The sequence below is a fragment of the Phasianus colchicus genome, chromosome 4 (assembly GCF_987193195.1).
Source record: "Phasianus colchicus chromosome 4, bPhaCol1.hap1.1, whole genome shotgun sequence".
Classification (NCBI taxonomy): Eukaryota; Metazoa; Chordata; class Aves; order Galliformes; family Phasianidae; genus Phasianus; species Phasianus colchicus.
In genome coordinates this window covers 30347197-30370322 of record NC_143439.1, presented here as the reverse complement: position 1 = coordinate 30370322, position 23126 = coordinate 30347197, and the positions used below count along the sequence as shown (strand labels likewise).

General features: G+C 40.2%; 2 long non-coding RNA genes across 2 annotated transcripts in view; both read right to left on the bottom strand.

The window, feature by feature from the left end:
* Positions 1 to 14861, bottom strand: part of LOC149918154 (uncharacterized) — a 100958-nt gene extending 86097 nt beyond the window's left edge. Inside the window, exons 1-2 of the long non-coding RNA XR_016466012.1 lie at positions 14359 to 14861; positions 13897 to 13941 (exon numbers count right to left, since the gene is read on the bottom strand). This is a non-coding gene — a long non-coding RNA (uncharacterized LOC149918154). The remainder of the gene's footprint in view (positions 1 to 13896; positions 13942 to 14358) is intronic.
* Positions 1 to 23126, bottom strand: part of LOC116231137 (uncharacterized) — a 644852-nt gene that overhangs the window by 186343 nt on the left and 435383 nt on the right. The window lies entirely within an intron of this gene.

Genomic DNA, 23126 nt, shown 5'->3' with positions numbered 1-23126 from the left:
AACGCTGGGCAGCCTGAGCTGATGCAGCAACCAGCTCACAGCAGGCGTTCGGGAATGGGTGGGCTTTAAAATCCCTTCCAACTTAAGCCATTCTACAATTACACAGGGCCAGCAGGAAGATTCTGCAAAGAGGATAACATAACCTATGCAATTCCACACAAACACAACTGTGAGAAGAGCTCTAAGAACCAGACCATTAGCTGTCTGCCAAACCAAGAGAATTCCCCCAAAAAACATAGGTTAGAAATTGTGCCATGCTTGACCAAGGACACACACACTTCTTTGGGTTGAAAAAAATATATATGTAAAATTCAGCCTCCAAGATCTATCAGCACTGGCACTGAGATTCATATTTTACTATGAGAATATCCTTGCAGTAATATCTTATTGGTTGTTGTGCTTTTTAATATTTTTAAGGCACTGATGCCTTGCCTGATGACTCCTCCTCACACAGACAGCTTGCTGTATATCAGGCCTGGGCTGCAAGCCATCCAAGTGGTTAGTGGTTACACAACATTCTAATCCAGTCATAGAATCTCTCCTTCCTCCCTGCATCAGTATTATGACAGTTTCATACAGCAGGTTTCCCTACCACTCATTAAAACAGAGCTTCACTTATACAAAAGCTGCTCTGAAAGCAATGCCTCCTATGCTGGCCCATAATGTCAGAGGTGGATGTTGGCGATACAACAGCAGGAGGTTGAACCTTCCCACCAATATCCATTACATGTCATTGCCATGTAACAAATGGCAGCAGAGGGGCAGTCTGACAGAATGACATCTGACACAGAAGCGTGTATGGAGCAAAGGGATGGCCTTGAATTCCTCCATCCAAAAAAAAAAAATGGCTCCCACTGACATTCACCACACATGCTGAACATTTCTGGAGAGCAAACAGCAGATGTGAGCACAGTGAAGCAGTGGGGGGGGTGTTTCATCAGTGACTACAGTGACAACAGATCACCTACGCTGGCATAGATTTTTATTAGCACAGCATGAAGGCTCATGTTCATTGCTGGCAAAAATGCATAGCTAATGGTAACTGCTGAAAAAAAGCATTTTGAGAATTTACTCAAACAGCATTCTTGTGCTCTTTGTATTGGTTGTAGTTTCCATGGAAATAAATAAGCAGCATTATTTTTGGAGTGTCCCTTGTGCCTTGCTTGTAAACTCACTGATACAAAGCACTTCCTTCTAAGAAAGTTCATGAATAAAATATGAAGATTATAAGTTTGAGTCTTTGATGTATTTTCCAGTATTAGGAACTCAATCAGTTGAGTTCTCCATTTGATGTGTCAATTGAGCATTTTCTTCCTCAAAAAAAAAAAAAACAACAAACAGCTGCTCGTCCTTTCAAAGGATGACTTGCTTAAAGATTTAGTATTTATTTCACCATTATTCTTGATAATTATTTAGAAATCAAAGGCTAGAACAAAAGTCATGAAAGGAATAGTACCTATTCAGTAAAGCTAATTTTGGGATAACCATGAGTTCACAAACCTACAAAGACCCTCTGATATATGCCATTCTACAGGTATTGAAAGCAATGCTATTCAACATCAATGTGGAACAATACAAGATGAGCAAGGATGACGCTCATGCAATGCATGGCCATCATCATTCCAAGGAAGGGCTTTACCTCTGAACTTATGGAAAAGTTAATTGAAGGAGGAGCAGAAAGACACAGGAAAAATCTTCAAGTCCTGTCCCTGCTTAAACAGAACTACTGCCTTTCATACTCTCATGCTCATAACGTGTTATGCTGCTTAGTTTTCTCAGATTTCAGGAATGAGATGCGACTGTTCAGAGCCTGAACTGCTCCCTCAGCTTAAACTTACATACTTCCTTGAAGTATGTTAATGCCTTGCAGTGACATACATCAAGAAGTACTGTGGAGCTCAGAGAATGCTTTACCTAAAGGGATCCTACGCAGCCATCTTAAGAACAATAGTAAAATCAATTTTCTTTAATTCCCTTTTCGCAGACATCCTTGTCTGTCAGGTTTTCTTGAAGAATGTTTCTGTTCCACACAGTTCGCTTACACAGAAGTCTCACTCTCTCTGCTAGTTGCTTAATTCAATTAACTTGTGCAGTTTCTGTAGTTGTGGTCTTCTGCAACAGCAACACGATTCCGGCACATTCTAAGTGAGTCTAGCATTAAAATAGCTCATAGCAAGCTGCACTACTTTTGAGTCACAGAGCTAAAAAAAAATTAGTAAATCCTGAGGCATCGACTTCTGCTGGACTCCAAGTCTTCAGCATGGTAGCTTTTTGCTACCAAATTTCAGAATAACATTCCTTTTGCCTATAAGATGATTAATGGAAGCCGCAAGAGAAGAGAAAAAAAATCCCACAAATCCAATCTGAGCACCTACTACTTATAGAATACCAAGGCTTTACAAGTCAAAATGGGCAAACACATCCTGACTCAAAAGGTGTGGTTTAGCTTTCACACATCTACATGCAGTAATTTGGCACACTTCCTCCTAATCAGCTCAATAAAGGCAGGTTTGTCAGAACAGCTGTGAATGCAAGGTCTCCTAGCTTAGAAGTCTCCTAACATGTACACTCAACCGCAGAGCAATGCACCATCTCACAGAAGGTCAGCCTCTCAGTCCCCAGACTGCTCTGACAATACAGTCCCCAGCTAAAACAGCACAGAAAACAACCCTAACAATACGCTCCAGATCCAATAGGCTGAAGTCTGCTCACCAGAGCAAGCCTTCTCACACCCTCACCTTCTTTGGTTTTTCTGCACTTGCATCTTAGCAACACGGTTGGTGGGCATGGTTGTGATGGTTGGACTAGATGATCTCAGAAGTCTTTAAAGGCCTTAGTTATTCTATCAAACTCAGTTTCAGGAACTCAGAGATTCTCAGACCTTACCCCAACATTGTGTATTTTGGGGAACTTGGCCCTTGCTCAGTCAAATGGAAATATAAAATAAAGCAAACCTTTGGGTACACTGAAGAAATCTAGATAAATCTAGTATTAGAATGTTAAAATGTAACTTTATTTTTTTAAGCATCCCCAGCATGAGAAAAATTTACTGCAGCTTAAAAGGCACTCACAGTATTTGTAACAGGCTGTAGGTGTGAAAACCACAAGGGAGATCATCAGCTCCGCAATGAACTACTACTTGAATAGTTCAATTAGCAATGAAGATGTTGCATTTCTGACCCATTTCTGCTTCTTCAGTGAAGGTGGATGCTAAACTGCACCGTGCAAATAGCACACTGATCATTCTTATGAGACCAAAAAAAAGTTTAGAACGTTCTTCACATAAAAAAGGCTTAACAGATCTCAGTTTCCTACATTTTATCAGTAGTTAAAACATGAGGATTAAGACATGATATTAAGCAAATAATAAATAAAACTAAAGACTGCTAAAAGATGATTTTCATAAATTTTAAGCATTGAAATGTCTAGATATGTTGGTAACAAGTATTTTAAAACAGTTTTCCTAACTCTTTGGATCAGTTTAAAGGAACACACACATGTAATAGCTACTTTAAATGCATTTATGCCTGAAGAGATTTACATTTTTTTACGAATTGCTGTTATTTTACATGCACTTAGCTGAAAATAGTACTCAAAACATTGTCAGCTGAATCCCAAAAAAGCACTGGACTCCTGTTGCTGTGGCAACCCATTGTTAATGGTCTGCCTGTCTGAGGCAACAAAAAGCTCTAAAATATTGAATGGCTTAGATGTATTTAAGTCCAGCATTTAGACTGCTCCACCATGTCCCGATGAAAGTTGGATTATTTCATTTCTACCTAGAGGAGTCTCTTCTCTAAAAAACAAGCTATTACTTAACATGCTCACTGAAAGCAAAAGGCTTTCCTGGTGCTAAGAAAAAGGACTGTTTGATGCTGCAGAACAGCGCACTACTAACAAAAACAAAGAAGTGGGTTTTGCCTTCACCATTTGCCATCACAACATCAGGAAGAGGCATTGCTCTAGGGAACTGGAGACTTTCTGTTTGGGAAAGAAATTAGGAAGTCCATTCTTATTTCATTTCTACTGAATCATTCCACTGACTTCCATTTACTTCTGAACAAGCAAGTTTTGGACACCTTCTCTGCTGTGCAGCAGAATGCCCAGGTGTCAGCAGTGCTGCTCTAGCAGCTGTTTCCCTTCCTTTCACAGCAAAGCTTGCTAGGCAGCGGTGAAAACCAGGAAGAGCTGTCCCCTTCAAAGAGGCACAACCTGCTGTCTAGCACCAGCACAGCCAGCTAGTGTGAACAACATCACAGTAAGGAACAAGCAGAGCAACTATCGCAGTAAGCGGCAGCCTTAATTTGGAGCTGAATGACAGCTTCCTGAAAGATGAAAGTGAAGAGCTATCATTTGATCAGAAATCATCTCTTTCTATAGAGAAGGGAAGTCATCCCTCTACAAAGTGCTTATGGTGACCTTGACTTGCTTTCACACATCTGGAACAAGTAACGCCTGCATAGGTGCATGCACAGATAGCAAACAAGGCTTACAGGAAATAATTTGGAACACATACATGTTTTCACAAGGCAGAAATTTCCTTTCTGTTTGCAGCAATGTCAGAGAAGCACCCTTCAGGCCCCATCTCCAATGTAAACATTTCAAAGGGAAGAAAAAACGTCTCAATTTCACATCTTACTCGTTCAATGCCATCTGCATATACCAGTGTACAACCAGTGAATATACAGATGCTACAGTATGGAAGAGAGCTCGGCTATGTAGTTGTTACACCAAAGCAGAAAACAGAAAAGATAGGAAACTCCAGTGGAGTGGATCTTCCGAAGAGATCCTTCCCCACTGGTAGTCAGCTCTTAAATGGGTCTAGGAGAGGTGCAGCCAGGCTCAACCCCTTCCAGCAGGGCAGGTGAATTGCCTTCACCTGTACTTCCCTGGCTGACTCATTGCTCACCTCAGGTTATCAATCAGAGGTTCAGACCATAATTCAGCAGTTCCCATACAACCAATGATGAAGACAAGAAGGAATGTCCACTGAGAACAGCAAGGGGATCTCACACGCAGTTTAAATTCTATCAGTTGATCATGAAAACATCATTTCTTATGACAAAGAATGAAGCATTACAGGATTTTTTTTAGTCTAATATTACTAGTAAGCATCTATTATAGAAAGCTCAAAACTGTGAGGGGAAAAATACTAACAAAATCAACTGAAATCATCTAGAAACAGGTCAATTTATATGGATATGACTGTGTGGTAGAGGGAACAAACAGGAAAAAAAATCCAGAGGAGCACAGAAATACTCCAAATGAAAACAAACAAAAAAAGCCTTGAGGAAATCTTAGAATGAAACTCTCAGATTGAGTGCTGGGGAGAGCTCTGACATCTGCACCATTTAATTATTTCGCCTGCTGTTTGATTCTTCCTCTATTCAAGCACTGTTCTTCCCAGAAAATGGAAAGAAACAAGGCTGAATCACATAACTGTTTCAACCATCCATTCATTCTCCTACCTGTAACAGCCTGCAAGCCACTGAAGTGTATTCAAGAAACACTGGCACCTATAACTGCTGTAAAATGGAGAATTCACCATAAAAATTGAGAGCTATAGCTTGGTGTGTTGTTTTGTTTTGTTTTTGCCTTTTTTTATTTTTTGAAGCAGTAGAGGCAATCATTCTGCTGAAGATGTCAGCATTGTAATAGTCCATTGATCCCACACTCTTCCTCAAAATACAAGTACTTTTCCTAAGACATGGACACCACATCATGTTAGCCTGTACCTGTTTCCTAACACCAAAGCTCCTTCTAGACTTCTCTGGGCTCCTCTCCAACTAATTAGCTCAATACAAATCATACCTGCCCCACCTGCTTGCTCCTCCTCATCTCATTATCCAACATCCACCTCTAACATTGTAGGCCATCAAATTTGTAAAATACTCTTATTTTCCAAAGAGACTGTCAAGGCAGTGCTTATGAATTTTGGGTTATTTCAAGGGCACAATAAACAACAAAAAACATCAAATTACAACCTACTGTTCAGAAGGCAGAACTTTCCTGTTCTGATAGCACTTTGACTTCCCTTCAAGAGAATTCTGTGTTCAAATGCTATCCAAATATTTTTATTTTGCTTACATTGTTTCGTTAACATGAAATCACTACCAACTTTTTCTTTTCAAATAATGAAGTCATTCAGAATAGATTTTCAATAAAGCTTAGCTTTCATTTTTATGCCTTCAAAAAACTGCCTTTTTTTTTTCCAATTGCATTGTTTATGGCAATCGTTAGAAGCTGCACACTTTTCAGAATCCAATCTTCGGTTTCACTGCTCCAATATTTCTACAGCTCACATGCCCAGGGACTAATATCCATTTCCTCAAGTGAACATATGATCAACTGTTTAACTCTAGTAGTAATATTATCTAGCAGTCTAACTTTTAACATTCTGAAAATAACAAGGTAAGCATTCTGTACCTTTCTTTTAGTACTGCAATAACGACTAGAAAAAGTACCAAACTCATAAGAATAGGTGGGCTTTTCTTTTTTTTTTTCCTCCCTTCAGTCTTCTCCCATCTCTTCTCCTGGGAAATTTGTCAGGTATCATTTAGGAATATTAATGAAAGGCATATAAGTTCTACAAGTACAATGGGATTTAGAGATGGCAGTTATTTACTGATTTAGTTCCCTCAAACTCCAGTTTTGACATCCAAGATTTAACAATCCATTTTAGTGCCTGCAAAGACCGCGTCCAGATTTTTGTCATTCTTCCTGCTGAACAAAGACTTGCTCTTAGGTGCCTTTCAAGACAGATATAGGCATACTGGAGCACATCCAGCAAAGGACCACACAGATGGTCAGGGAATTGAAACACCTGAAATAACAGGAGAGTTTGAGAGAACTGGGTTGGTTTAGCCTGGAGAAGGTTTACACTCACGAACACTACCCCTGTAATAATGTGAGCAGGAAGTAGCAGGTATGCTGATAAAAAGCATTACTGGACTCCTCTCAGTGTTATCCAGTAACAAAAACCAAAATGAGTTCCAATGGACAAAGAATAAAAAACTCTATTAAAACACAAGCTTTTGATAGGGTGACTGAAAACTGGAACGTGCTGCCTAGAAAGACTGGGGAGTCTCTGTTCTTGGAGACATCCGACATCAAGTTAAGCAATCCCCAGATGACCCTTACAGCCTCAACTGTTCGCCAGTTGTGGCTCACTGGCTATCCTAGCTATATACTTCAGCATCACCTGTTCTGCCTCCACAGGAAAACAAAACAAGCCAAGACACATAAGTCACTGTTTTTGATTAAAGATACCTTTCTCACAATGAAAGAAATTACCTTCAGAAAAGTATCAAAAACTAATTTTCTTGAATCCAAAACCTGAAACATTCCTATTCTCAGAGTACAAAGAGAAAAGTCAGACAGCAGTAGAAAAAAAACAATGGAGAAGCTGATACTGTTTCCACTAACAAAACCTATTTTCCTGCCTATTTGCATACTGGTGAATTCATAGATAATTGCCATTCAACTCATTTTAATCTTCCATTTCACAATTTTCTTCCCGCTACAAATGAGAGAATCCCTTCAGAAAATTCTTTTTACAGACACCCAACCCACAGAGCTCATGCTCAAAGAGCTCTGCTGCCTACAGAACATTGCATACAGGCAGGCTGTCAGACCTTACTCACAACTTTCTTCCTCCACAGCACCTTCAGACCAATTTGCTTTGCAGGGATAGCTAAGGCAGTACAAGACTCAATGATGACAATTTATCCCATTTCTGCCTATCCAGCTGTGAGAGATTTGGAATATATATTTGAAAAAGCAATACGCTCACGGTTGGAGAAGTATGAGACTGTTTTGTGATGCAAATTAAAATTTCTTGAAATAGCATGCTTCTTGTTCCAAGTTTTGGAATAGTAACTGCAGAAAATACAGAGAACTCAGACTTCTCAGTCAGTCCGTGCTAACCTGCATCTCATTTAACTCCCACTGCAATTCCTCCATAGCAGACAATTCATGTTTTGAAGCTGCAGTGTGATTTTTTTTTTTTTTAATAAATCTGAAACAGATACAATCTCACCCCAAACCAATTTCTCCCTAGCAATTCCTCTCATTTACCACCTGTACCAGGTCAGCATTCAGACCACTCTGCTCTTACTGTGCATAATGCAGAATTGCTGAAAATTCTGATGCCCTTTCAGGTTCCATTATTTTCAGATCTCATTGTTTTCACTTGATGCATCCAGGATTTTTATGTTCTTAGATGGCGTTATCACAGAAACATTAATTTCTAGCTCGACAAGGATTAGACTCTTTGCTCTCCGTGCACACCTAATACTCTGTTGCTTTGGCATTTGTGAGGCTTTCAGGATCAGATTCTTAAGACCAGCTGCTGATAATTGCCTGATTCCTAAAGAACTATGAATACTTGCAATGGCATCATGTCTTCTGTGAAGCTTATGTAAATTCCTGCTCTAGCTGGCAGAAAACTAGTTGGTCCTTATGAAAGGACTTCCATTCATCTTTTGATTCACACTGGAATTAGGTGATAAAGGCTTCCACCCGCAATCTAAATCTTGTTCTCTCCTGCAAACACCAGACCATGTATCTTGTCAGTTCCAGATTGACTATTATAATTCCACACTGGCAGGTCTCCCAGATAGCTCTGTAACAAAATGTCAGTTGGCCCACTGTATTTCTACACAGTTCATCATCAGTCCAAAATGCCACCATTCTATTTCCTTCCTTCATTTACTGGTTTTCCTTCTCAAAATTTAAAAAACCAGAAGACAGTCTCCATTCCACCAGAGCATAAGAACAGCTTAGAAATGAGTAATCTAAAACTACAGAGATAAGCTGAAGCCTGATGGTAATACAAAGTATACGAAGTGACCTGCATCAGCAAGACCAATAAAAAGTCTGACTTAAAAACAACAGCTGGGGCATCACTGCAGTCAATCACTTGCTCTCCTGCAAATTTGTGCTATAATTTTTTTAAAACACTTTTGCTTTCCCCAAATCTACAGATGGGGAATCCTATTTGCAAGCACTTAAAATCCTTAAGAAGCAGAATGATGGAGCTAAAAGATGAGTTCTGAGGTGAACAAGACAGTGGGATAGCTCTCTGCTCAGAGGTCGAGTCCCTCCTACTTTCCAACACACAAGCAAATGGTAAGTGTATAAGTGAGAAGAGCCAGCCCAAACTCATCTTCAAACCTATTTGTGCAGTTTTCACACATGAATGAACAGAAGTGGAAGGCAGTTGGAGCACACATGTAAGTTGAGATGCTCATGTAGGCATAGATTTTACCATGCTGGGAGCATTCCCATCTGTTTTGGTGTCAAGCAAAAAGATCCCTCCCATCTCCAAAGCAGGCCAAAGCCAACCATTTCAGGAAAAAAAAAAAATTACCTAACGGCATACTAAGCATTAGAAAAATTTTTGCAGACATTCAACAAGCTGCTGTTCAGACCCTCAGTTCAACAACAGTGCTTCTCCTTCCAATCCTTTCCAAGTAGTCCTTTAGAAGTGCTTCCTGGGTAGTAACAACCAGTCCAGAATTCATCGCTATGCATGTACAAGTTTGAATTGCCCCCTCTCCCAACATCCAAGTACTTACCTATTCACCTTGAGCTAGTAACATTATACAACGATTTATAAAAAAAATATATCAGCCTAAGCCCCGTGAATTTAACTATTCTAGTAGTGCTGCAGTGGATTTAACAAAAAAAGAATGAAGCTTGAAGAGAATAATCCTGTTTCTAAAGGTAGAATCACTTTCACTTTTCCAGTAGTTTAAGTGGTAGAATTGGTTATATCCTCAAGATACATATCCTTACAAAGAAAGAGAATACAAATATTAAACAATAAAGTTTTCTATATTCTGTTGTTTACAGTAAACAAAGGTGAAAATTTGAGTGAAAAAAGTCTTGCAAAATCATTTTTGTTCCCCTCTTGTAAACAGTAAATAAAATACACAGTTAAGTCAACTAATAAATTGAATTGCTTTCACACTGCCTTCCAGTCGATCTTACAAACCTGTGGTTGAGGTGGGCATCTGATAGACATGGGTTTGCACACCACAAACTGAAGAGACAGCTGCCACAGTAGCAGAGCTCAAGGGCTCACTGATTTAAGTGTACTGCTCCAGGCAGGACGAGGCCAGCAGAGTTCTAAGTGCTGTCCCCAGGCTGAGTTACCTCTGGCACACGCACCCCCCCAACCTCCTATAGAGCCCACTGACATTTCAGATGCATTTGTCTCCACTTCAGCTCCTAGCAGCGATATTTTGAGGCAGGTTTAGGGAGCTGCAGTCCAAACATCAGCTCATCCTTAACGCTGGATCCTGCATCTCGATACTAGAGTTCCTGCATCTCAGAGTGCTGCCTGGGGCACAGGTCATTTGTGTCATTCAGAAAGTATGGACTCTAACACAGCCTAATGTTAGAAAAGCCATTTGATCGCAACAAAAATCAGAGCAAACAGCTCCATTCAGAACCTTTTGGGAATATGGAAGCATATTCCTAACAGAGACATTCTCCTAACTAAGCCTTTTTGTCATCTCTTCTCAATTCAATTAAGTGAAATAAGCCTAACTGAAGACACAATAGACACATAGGTAAGTACAATATGTGGCTTTTTTATAGGAAAAAGTCTTACCTCACAGGTCCACTAGCTTTTTTAAATAGAGCTGTTGAGCAAGAACATAGAAGTCTAGCTAATAGAAGCATCTAGTCCAGAAAGCAACCCTGACTCATTCAGTGGAGCAGAGCAAAGCAGAAGCAAACAACGTATGTCCGCTCTCAGTTCACGTGAAATGGCTCCACCCCTGATTATCCCCTGGAGAGATTCCTATCTGGGTGCCTATTCCGTAAGCCTTTGTACTTTCCCACGCCTACACAATCCACATTGCACTTACACACTATATTGACTATAACAACTAATCCCCCCCAAAATGACGTACTCAGGACACAGACAATTTCTTGGTAGCATCACTGAACCAAGAGGTGGGAGAGCCTGTAGTTCATTCATTTTAAAACCCTTTATTCTTATCATTAACTATCTGAAGCAAACCAAAATATTTTACTACCTCACATGGATAAAGGGTTTGAATTGGGAATGAGAAATGCTGCATGTGTTTTCATATAACAGTTATTACTGCAAAGTCACTTGAAGCAAACCAAGTAAGTCAAGTGCTCACTGCTGGTGAGCTTTGTCTGATTTGATGTGCCCAACACAGTGCAATGGGAACAATTGCAGAGAGCTCAGCTACTGTCTCATCCACTTTGGTTCATGCCTGGGCTAGGTATTTGACTGCCACTGCCAATTTGTCTTGTCTTTTTTTTCCCCCCCATTGTCAAGAGGTCTGGAGCACATGAGAGTGCCATCTGACCTGTCTTTCTGTACTAACAGAAAACACAACAGCAGATAAAGGGAACTAGGTACCACGCATCAGCAGGCTGTGCCAACAAGCAGAGCATATGGCCCAAGGGACACACCTTTAGTTCAAGCGTCCCATGTCCCTACATGACTTAGTTTCATTTGGAAGGAAAATCCTTACATATGTACTGGGATGAAGGAATAAAAAAAACAGCTTTAGTGAGTCCCCAACACAGGAAGTTGATGAAGCACCATGAGTCAGAATACAGCTGCCCTGAAGCATAGGCACAGCCAGGAACACTCCAGACGAGCCAGAGGTCTGTAGGACACTGCAGAAGTTGCAGTGCATATCCTGGCACTTTCCAGAATGGGGCTGTAGGGTAAATGTGTCTCATGAATGAAGCAAGCTCTGTCAACTACTGTGTTTCTATAGCAGCACCATTCAGCTTCCTTTCAGTACTTACATGTTTATGCCTGTGCATATAAAATAATTATTACAGGCAGTTAAGAGCTACTGTTAAGATTGCCTACGCTTTTCTGTTTCATACTGTTATTTACAAGAACAAAACTCATTGGCTTTTCTTTAAAATGGCTATCTAATGCAGGTGCATGTAGGGGATTGTTCTCTGGGGGCCTCTGCAAGGGAGCTCTTCATTTTTGTCAGAGTAGCACCTAGAATTTGTTTAGGCTTAGTCAAAGGATACATTGTGAAAGTAGCTAGGGGCCCATGGACTAGCTGCTTTGTCCACAGCTGATAGCCAAGATCCATCTCTGGGAGCTCGCTGCCAACACCAGCTGCTCCTAAGTGCCCTTTTTGCCCATAGCAAGCCTTCTCCCTGAAACTGTGGCTACCCACACAGCAGTAACAGGCACCCTTCAATACTCATGACTTGGAGAGGGATAAGTATAAGGGAGCAGTGTTGTGAGATCAGCAGGATGGGATAAGGTGCAAGTAGACAACTTCAAAGTTCTGACTGAACAAGGTTAATTTTGAGAAGAACAGGAAATCTCAGATAAGAAGACAGTGGTTTTATTTCCAACTGCCTACATCTTTCTGGCAAATACTGCCATTTTTAAGAACAAATCCATTTGTAAGTTTTAGGCTGAAATTCTAGGCTTAGCTGAAAAACTAAACATTAAAGAAAAAAACACTGAAGTAGTGTACAAAGGGGAAGAAAAAAGAAAAAGCCCAATGAAGAGATAACCGAACTTTATAGTACACAAGTATTAAACCATCTTTCAAGGAATGGGGAGGACAAAGGCAAGCCCCAGTAAATAAAGAACTTACACCACTTCTAAAAGACTCAAATTGCATCTCCAAAGTGCAAAATGTGTACTAATTTATTAACTGCAGTCTAGTGAAGATGGAGCCTGTAGTCTGCAAATATATTATTTTCTCTCTAAAATTTCACTTGCATTTACAGTTCTAAGTCAGACAAGCCCTGATGTCCCCACCAGCTTGATGTCTCTTTAGATCTTAGCAAGCCGTCCTCCGGCTCTACTTCTTGAGAGGGCTGACCTCACCACAAGCCAAAGAAATCAACTCCCTCTTTCAGACCACTACAGATTTTTACCTTCCCAGAGTTTGTGGAAAAAGTAGTTTTTCTTCAAGTCAGTGGCAGAAGAATTCCAACAAGTAGGACCACTACTAGAAGTGCTAATTACAGGACTGAACTAAGGAGCAGCCACCTGCATGCCAGCATTGCTTGAGGAGGCTGTGTGGGCAATTTCTTTTCCACTAAAGAGCAATTCAGTTACTCTAAATTAAAGGTTTCTCAGATAGTACGTTCTTCAGTCAAAGTAAGATTTTTATGATAAAGTGCATTCTATTTGATTAATTGCCTTCATCTCAGACAATATGAAATCATCATGTCAACAGCAAAAGCTTCCAGAAAAACTCACTTTTCATGAAATAGATACATAAAAAAAAGAAGGTGCCCTTCCATCTATGGCAGGACACTAACTAAAGTGTATTAAAAAAAGATGCATTAACACAAAGTAAACATTACAAGCATATTATAAGCACATAACCTGAAAAGTACATATTGCATGCATGGAATTAAACTGTGATACTAAGGCAACCTAACTAGCTTATCTAAAAGTGCACTAACCATGTAGCCCCATCTCTTAACTCACAGGGAGGAAACCAAATGTAAAGCACCATTGGATTTTTATCAGAAATGAGTTCCTGTTTAATACTTCAAAATTCCCATATGCTTGCTTTAGAGTTAAGTCTCTTGGACAGACCAACAATCTGAACAATTGAGCACTGATAAACATCTGGTGACACAAAGCACTGCTCTTTCCCAAGTCCTTGTTATCACTACTGTAAGAAAAGAACAGATATCAACTGCACCCCACATTTGGGAATACACAGGCCCACCCATGGGCTGGGCCAGACAGACATCAGCAGACAACTCTAGGAGCAGCAGACAACAAGTCACCACCCACCCACACTCAAAAGCCAAATATTTAAAGATTCACAAAGAAATAATAATAAAAAAAAATATATCAAAAAAGAAGTAACAGAAAGTAGCTCCAAACCACGTCTCCCTTACCTTGATGGTGTAGCTATGTTCCCCACACACCACTCCACACATTTCCTGCAAAAAAGAAAAGCAAGCATGTCCCTCAGCGTTAGGCCCTGGAATATCAGCACCTGGGGGCTCCACCTGTTCTCCCACTAATTGAGGGCAGCTGCAGTGTACCCACTCTGCTTCCCTGCCCCACTCCACCTCCAGTAGGGTGGCTTTTACAATTAAACTCCTTTTTCCTTACTCAAGTATTCCCATATCGTGTCAAGTGCACACATGACAACTACGCAGATTACTCCAAAATTAATGCCTCCTATTCATTTACATAAAAGCTGCATGCTTCCCAACAAACTGAAGATTCGTCCTTCTCTCTCAGTACCTTGGTGTTACAATCAGAAAGATTAACACAACAGAAGGACAATACAGGAGCATAACAGCAAAAGGACAAGCACAAATGGAACAGCGCTACAAAAGAAAAGTGCTCACCTCACTCTGAAGATCTAAGCTCACACAAAAGACTCCACAAAGGAGAGATCTCCAACCAGAGATCCTTCCCCAATAGCAGTCAGCCCTTAAATGGGGTCTGAGAGGTGCAGCCTGGCTCCACCCCTTCCAATCACAGCTGAATTGCCTTCACCTGTGCTTACAGGGCTGACCGAGTCCTTTCCCCAGGTGCTCAATCAGTGGTTCAGGCTGTGACTCAACAGTTCCCAAACACTTAGCTTCTGCTTCTCTGGCAGGACACAATTTCCTGGTTTGAACACAATGTGCGCACAATTGTTATTGCACACAGCTCACAACTCCACTTGGAAAACCACAGCCTACCAGCTACAACACAACAGATACCATATGTACCCTTCAGCAAATCCTGAGCACAACTCAAGCAGCAGACAAAGGGATGCAGCACATGGCTGCTGGCCATGGCTATGGACCAGCTGCTACTTTTACCAAAGCCAGAACCAAGTGCTGGGAAGCTGAATTGGACCCCACTGACGCCCGAGGAAGGGACTAAGTGGACAGTTTTCAGAGAGAAAATTCTTAGGAGATGTGGTTGGAGAGATTTTTAGGCTTTGGCAATTGTGGAACAAGGGGTATGCTCAAGGAGTCAATGGAAAATTGGAAATAAGTCCTAGATAAGTGAACACGACTATAGGTTGGCTAGCTACTCCATAGTTTTGGGCGATGCATGGAAGGAAAGTGATGGTCAAAAACCTTTCTCCCAACCAAATGTGTTCTTAACATCTACAGCAGTCACTTGATAGTTGCCATGGCAATAATGCCATATCACCTTTTCTCACTCAAAGTTCCAGCAACAGAGAACAAACAATATGCTGCCTGAACCAGAATCAGAGCTAAAGCTGCAAAGCTGTACAGGAATCAAAAAGCCATTTACCTGAGCTCTACTTTTTTCTATCACTTAAATTGCAAGTCAAACATTCAATAACTGTCTTTCTTAGCCTTGGAAAACAAAAAAGCTATTGATTTTCTGCACTTTTTCTTTTGTGCTGACTTCTTGCTCCCATTAAAAAGCCACCAGAAAAGCAAAAGGTTTCCCACTGAGTTTGTATCCAGCGAGAGTTTGCATGGAAGCGTTAATGAAGAGTAATAAAAGACCAACAAATGATGTGTGACAGGACTTGCAAAATGTCAGCTCAAGTGACTCCTGCTACTTCTGTCTTCTCCCGGAAGGTGGAGCCAAATGACCAAGTGCCTGTAGCCCCACAAGCTGCCCGGCACTACTGGAGAAAACTCTTTCCAATAAAGGTAAAATTAGTCTCACTCTTCTGCTCCCATTGTCAAGGTTGGATGGGAAGACAGTCAGGTTTCTTGCAGACTTTTTTTTTTTTTTTTGGCATGTCACAGCTGTTTTATACCCCTTTGAAAAGAAAGGAAGCCAACAAGATCAAGGTCAAAAAGCCTCACGTAGCTTCTTAAGGTAAATGAAAGGCAAAACAAAACAAAACAAAAAAGTCTCTCACAGAAGAAAAGGAACCTTTACTTCTGACTGGCAGCATAAAGAACCCTTCATCAAATGAATTTCAAAGTTAAAAAAAAAGGCAACAAAAAAACCCCACTAAAATATTACTGCCTCTTAGCTTGTATGTTATTTACAGTAACAAAAAACTTTGGGAAAAAAGCTGGAAGGGAATGCTCTTAGTATAGGTGCAAGAATTGATAGGCATACCCTGTCCTCAAAATTTGAGATCTCCTGCTGGGAGCAATTGAAAGGCCATACTACAAGAGCAGGCTGTCTGGAACGGCATTTAGGTTTGACCTAAATCATTCATAAGTCATTCAGAAAGGCTTCTTTCACTTTGTACAACATGCAGTGACCTTGTTTCAGAGGACAAGCAGCAAGAGATGAGCTGAGACTTGTGCAGGAAGCCAAGTGATGGCAATGCATCAAAAACACCTGAGCACCTCCTGCGGATTCAGTGAAGAAATCCCCTATCTGACTTAAATTCGTGTAAGGTCCAGGTTGAGGCCCATCATTTTCAGAGGCAGATTTGCTACTGAATTCACTGATGGACCCCTGATGGCCAGTTTACCTCTGATGGATTCTGTACTATTATGCTGTTCTCCTTGCAACAACTCTGCACCATAATCTCTCATCTCCACTGGTAACACCAAGCAATTCAGGACAGTGTAAGAGAGCAAGAACTGTTCAAGGAACTGTGAAAGAACATCTAAGACTTGGTAACTTGGCCAATACAATGTCAGACAAAGTAATGCACACGGAGAAAAACAACAATCTTAATGTAACACAAAAATACTGATTATCCAGCAGACTCCATTTTACACTCAAGTTTTGCAGCATGTGGAAGAGCTCTAACTATATAGTAGGACAGTCATGTAATTTTTTTTACCTAGAAATTTAGCAGATCTGCAATAATTGGACTGGTTGGGAGCAAAAAAATACTAGGATGATGGTCTGGTCTTGGAGTCAACTGTACAGAAGTGTATTCCTCTAATAGCAAAGATCTCACAGTACTGATATATTCTCTAGCAAAAATAAAAGATCTACCTTGTATAAAACACGAGTATTTTATAGCAGAGTACAGATTTAAGACCTTTGTTTTACCAAAAATACACCAAAAATGCCATATGATACCTGAATTAACATTAAAATGGAAGTGGAGCAGATCACTCATCTGATTCCCCACCATCCTTATCACCCCACTGGATATTTCTCACATTTTGCAGCAGCTTATTGCCAGTAAAATCAGTCATTTCAACTGCCAAAAACTATTTTCAAAATACTTTTTTTGCTTTTAAAATGCAAGCAACATTTTTTAAATGATATATTTTTTTTTTTCCTTGAAGGAATCAGATTACCACTTTAAATCAGTTTTAATGACAGAAGAATTTCGATTAGATGACAACAGAAAATTTGTTTCCAATTACTTAGGGCCACAATTCATTGTTTAGGGACAGAAATCTTACTTGTTGCCCTACAAACAAACCTAGGGGTTGATGTCAATAACATTTCATTTGCTCTTGGAATTCAGAACTTCAAGATAAGATCACATCATACTTCAGGTAAGCTGCACCTTTATGATTTAATCAAAAATCATTATTTTGACTTTGTCACAAGATGTTCAAACTTTGTCACAAATTAGGCAGATGTTTCTTATTACAAGAGACTTAGAATTGAGCTTGAGGTCTGTATAGGAGATTCCCCATGTTCTGTATTAGCTGAAAAGGGCTGCAAAAGGATTAAAATTTGACAGTTGTCAAATATTGGTAGGATATTATCACATGGAGCTTTTAGATTTATAAAGAGGAAAAGACTAACAAACGAGCACCGAGAGTGAAAGCCCATCTGCATCAATGATGATTCTCATTTGACTTAGTTCCTCAGGCAGCATCTGAAGAACAGGACAACCTAAAGAAGACATTTGTGTTGTTTAGCTGAGATACAGCCTTGATTCAACTGCAGACCCATGGTCCCACTTTGGGTTCGTGCTATAGAGGAAGTAGGAAGCCTGTCAAAGAAAAGCTCTGTTTTGTAAATGAATCAAATGTAAAACATGAACTCTGCTGAGGTTGGTATAGACACATAGTTATTGATAAACCCAGATCAAAGGCTGAAAGGACCCATTTTTGCCCAATTACAGATAAATGTGAAAAACAGATGGGCAGGGAGAGAGCAGAGGAAACTGGACAAAGAAGGAGAATGCCTGCTTGCCCATCTCTCAGCGCCTGTATGTCAGACATGATGCAGAAGTACATCAACCTACAGGAAACAGATATAACAGAGCGGAGAGACAGATCCATATAACAGAAAGAAACAGATCCATTGCTTGCTGAGTTTGCAGATATGCTGTCTGACTAAGTTTAGGCTTTGTATTGCATTATCCTTGGGCATATGGGATTTGTAGGGATCCCAACCCTCAGATATGTACGTTGCTCCAAGAGTAATGCTTCCTATTTATTTATAGGGAAAGAAAAACTGATGCAAAGAATTCAGTAACACTACTTGTTAAAGCAAATTCTCAGCTACAAAACACTACTTTTCAACATAGTCACGACTGTCAGCTATACATTTTTACCAGCAACGAACAAAAGCCTACATGCCATGCTCCTAAAAATCTGCATGGCCATCCAGAATGCAGCTTATCTTTCATGTTGTTGTTATCACTGCTGAAATGCACCAACCACTGCCTCACTGTGCTGACTTCCACTGTTTGATCTCCAGAAACAGTCAGCAAGCATCAATGAATGTCAATGGGTACCTTTTTTTTTTTTTTTTTTTTTCCATGGCGGAATTCATTGACACCCCTTTGCTTCATTTGCCCTTCCATGTTAGATGCCATTCCATCAGACTGCCCCTCTGCTACCATCTGTCACCAGGCAACAACATGTAAGGGAACAATATTGGGTACATTCAGCCTCTACTGCCATACCACCAACATCTGCTCTGCCTCTGATGTTGGTGGTATGGCCAACATCATAAAATAGGAGGCATTGCTTTCAGAGCAGCCCTCATATAATATAAATATAGCTGTGGAAATCCCAGGCATGACAGAATACAAGCCAATAAATTGTAGATGAATTTAAATGGAGTCTGGCTCAGAAGCAAGTTTGGTTTGCTCCACACCCTTGGGAAGAAGCAGAAATGAATATACTGCTCAACTTCATGGCTTCAGCCCTTTCAAGTCACAAATCAGGCAGTTGGTAAAAGGAGGAATGTTTTTAAATAATAAGAGTGGAGATCAGGCTAGATGTTACTAGGAAATTCTTTACTAAGAGGGTGATAAGGCACTGACACTGACTGCCCAGAGAGGCTGTGGATGCCCCATCCCTGGAGTGCCCAAGGCCAGGTTGGATGGGACCTTGGGCAGCTTGAACCAGTGGCTGGCAACCAGCCAACAATGGGGGGTTGGAACTAAATGGGCTTTATGGTCCCTTCCAACCCAAGCCATTCTGTGATCCTATCATTTTCAATCACACAGTCCTATCCTTTCCAGCAGCTTAAGGATGGAGGATGACTTTTCAACAGGATTACACATGCATATATCTCACTGTCAGAACAAGAGCAAGCTCTTAAAACCTCTTGAACTCTTCCTTAAGAAAATACAGGCCAAAAGCTTACATTTATAGTTGGAGAAGAATACATTTTAAGGAAAAACAAAGCATACAAACAAGATTTAAAATCATTGGTGAGAATACTTACCACAACTTCTTTGCTCCAATAGCTAGTTAACCACAGGGTTAAATTTTTATATCTGATCTCTACTCCAAATTTCAATTTCCAGCTACTGGATTTTGTTATTTCCTGGGGTCAAGCTCAAAGCTGTCAATTATCAATGTTTTTGTTCCCCTTAGAGGTAATTATAGCCTACAAGGAAGTTGCTCATTTATCTTTGCTTTGATGAGACAAATACTGAAAGCTCCTGGAGTCTCTCTGTATAATGTATTTTTTTTTCCAGCCTGTTTAACTGTGTGTTTTCTTTAAACATTGTCCAGTCTCACAAAACTTCTTGAAATAAAGTTTAGAATTAGACTGGATCCACATGAGTGCAGCTGTGGGATTAGTGACATCTCACACATACAGTGGTACTCTAAAAATCACAGGGGCTGTTCACAAGAAAGGTTCAAGATAGCTTTTGCCCAGTAGTGCTATTTAGCTCCATTGGCAGAAGATGGCATAAGCATGTTCAAGAGAACTGGGTGAATAATATGATTTTATGCATAGCTACTTTAAAGTAAAGTCATTCTGACTGGCAGGATTCCAGTTCAGCTCTTTCAAATCATCAGAGGGAGATCTGAAGAAGAAATGCTTGAGATTTATTGGAAAAAAAAAAATAATAAAGAAAAAAATCCAACAGCTTCAAGTCAGTAGCAGTACAGTCAGTACTCCTTCACTCCACCTCCTTTGCTAGTTTCATTGCCATGCACCTTTCTCCTCAAGAAAAGGAGAGGATAATAAAATCACATTAAACCTGTACCTGGTAAATATCACCTCCTGTGAATGGAGGCAATGCCTTATGAATTCCTAAATGAAGAGTCACATAGCACATGTTTGGTTTCTATAATTGGCCCACTGCTGATGCCCTTGATATGAAGTTGTAACGGAATATGGGGAGAGAATGGGTTAAGAAAGCTTCATCACAGAAGTGATGCTCAGAGTATGCATGTTCAGATCCACATCTGCATTATCCAAAATTGTAAGTCATAAGGTAGCAAAGAATCATCAGGACTTGCATTTAAACCATACCTTTGTACGTCCTGTTTCAGTTTTAGAGACGAGATTATCTCAACATAGTCTGGGAAGGAATTTCAGCTTCACTTCTTATCTAAAGTTTTTGATACATGTTTTTAATGGCAAGATAAAAATGCCTTGCACACAGAGTGATTCTTTTCTGTCAGATCTGGGAGTTAGTGATAAATTCTGATGCAGCACTGTAAATAACTGTTTCCATTTAATGATGCTGAGCATGCTAGGCTATGTCAATCATCCCTTGGAAATGAAGAGGAGATGTGATTTGAAATGGCAAGCTGCGGGTGTCTAATCAATAATCCCATTATGTGTCAAGCAAACTAAATTTGATTATCACAGAGCAGCTACAGCTCCCCTTGGTGAAGTCACAACTCAGTTGCCAAATTCCCAGTTTCAAATCCATCAGGTTAAATTGGTGGAGAATTATTAAAGTTCCAAATGCAGAGATACAAACACAGAGGGTTTGTGAGAGACAGCAGTCCCATAACTGCTGCATAACCACAGGAAATTCTAGTGGAAATAAGGCAAAAATTTTAATGCTTCCTTCTAAAAATCTCTAGCCTTTCACCTGTCCTTAAGATATCAGTTTCTCCAGTCTCTTCAGTGGATCCTCCCACTGCATAGCCTTTTGAGTTTTAGGTAGTTTCAGACCAAAGGTAGCCTTGTCAATAGATCTCTAACATCAGCAAGATTATTTAGTCCTTTTAGTAGTGCTCTTCCTAGCACTCTATAGCACAGTCATCTTGTAGATTGTTCCTTTTTATTGATACATCCACAATGACCCATGTTCTGTCTAGCTCTTCAACCTTGCAACTTGACAACTAGGCGACCTGCAAATGAGTAAGAAGCAAATCAAAGGATGTTGCAAGATCCAGTAGTGTACTCCTACTAGGGAACTGCAAAATTTCATGACATTGGCCCAGGCCACTCAACCATTTCTTTGGTTTGGTCTTCACACATGAGAATGTCAGCTCAAAGCTATGTTCTGCTTACTCAGCATCTACAGATACACTAATAATACGTTCTTCTCATTCAATATCTACGTATACATTAATGACACTGGGCCCCTTGGGAGATGCAAATGTAGCAGTTGTGCCAATGCCACTGTGATGCATTCATACACAAGTAGCAGCTCAGACCTGTTATGATTCCACTCAAGTCAGTACAAAAACAGATTTTGCTGCAAGCTACTATTTGTGGTGAATCTATATTAAAAATAATGCTACAAATTGCACAAAACAGCGTGCTTGTACCTAGCTTTAGGCTAGTTTCAATAAACACATGGTCTCTTTGGAAGCGATAATAGAATTATTTTTCTCCTCTTCTGTAGTGGCAACGTGGTGAGAGGTTTGTGAAGATCAAGGGATAAAATGGTCTCATTTACATTTCAGAGACTCCAGCTGGAAGTGTTTCCTGTCTGTGAAACAGCAACACTGTTTATAACCCTGAGATTAAGTTTTCTCATTCCTTATGTAAAGCATAAAAAAGTTTTGACCTGTATTTACTAAATTAATATTCTAATTAATGCTGAAAGTTTTACTTCAAGATAAAAAAAAAAGTCTGTTAAATTAGATCCAAGATTTTAAAGTCGTGATGACTAACAGTTACTTTGGAATATACAAAATCAATGCCTTTTGAGTCTTATGTACCAGGGGGAAAAAAAAAGAAATAAAGTGTTCAAAGATGCATTTTTGTAAAACAAGATTACAGGCAATGTTATCAAGCACCTGTCTTGGATCATGATACCATGGAGCTGAGGGTTAGATATCACACATTAACCACAAGCAGGTCAGGGTTTTTAGGGAGCTCCTATTCCAGTTAGGTACCTACAGAGAGGTTCCAAAGCACTTGGCAGAAGCCAGTTGCCTTTGTCAGTTTCCTCTGAAAAAAAGAAAAAAAAATCTAAAAAGCCAAATCACCACCAGAGCTATTTACCACCAAAGCAGGAATCTCTGGCATACTGGAGAAGCAAGCAGCCAGGCAGCAGCAGGGGCAATGCCACTCTCCCCTTCCTCAGAGCTCTCGTAAAAATTCATGTTGTGGGTCTGCTGTGGTTTGAAACATGCAATACCCTTTGACCGCTCTGCACCAGAAAGCCCAACAGGGAGGTCTCAAACATAGCCAAAAAGGCGAGGCAGCCCAATGAGGCAATAGAGCAGTGGTAGGGTCTTAGCTGTAATTCTCCCATGACTTGGGCTGCATTTTGTTCTTGCTACCATTTGTTGTTGTTTTTTTTTAAATTATTTTTATTTTAAAATTCTCCCATCTCTCTTTTCCCTTCATCTGAAGGGACATTTTCTCTTATTACTTACAGAACTAAGGCCCCAGATTATTTCAGTTCCTGAAGGCACCAGCCGCCCTCAGCAAAGCTGGCAGTTCACTTATTTCCTGATTGCGGGAGCTGATGTTACTTTTTATAATGAGGGATATAGAGAAGGTGCAGAATGTGTTTGTTACTTCATTCCTCTACCTTCCCCCACAACCCCTCTCAAACACTGAGTGCATCTCCTTTATCCCTTGTCGTCTTCCC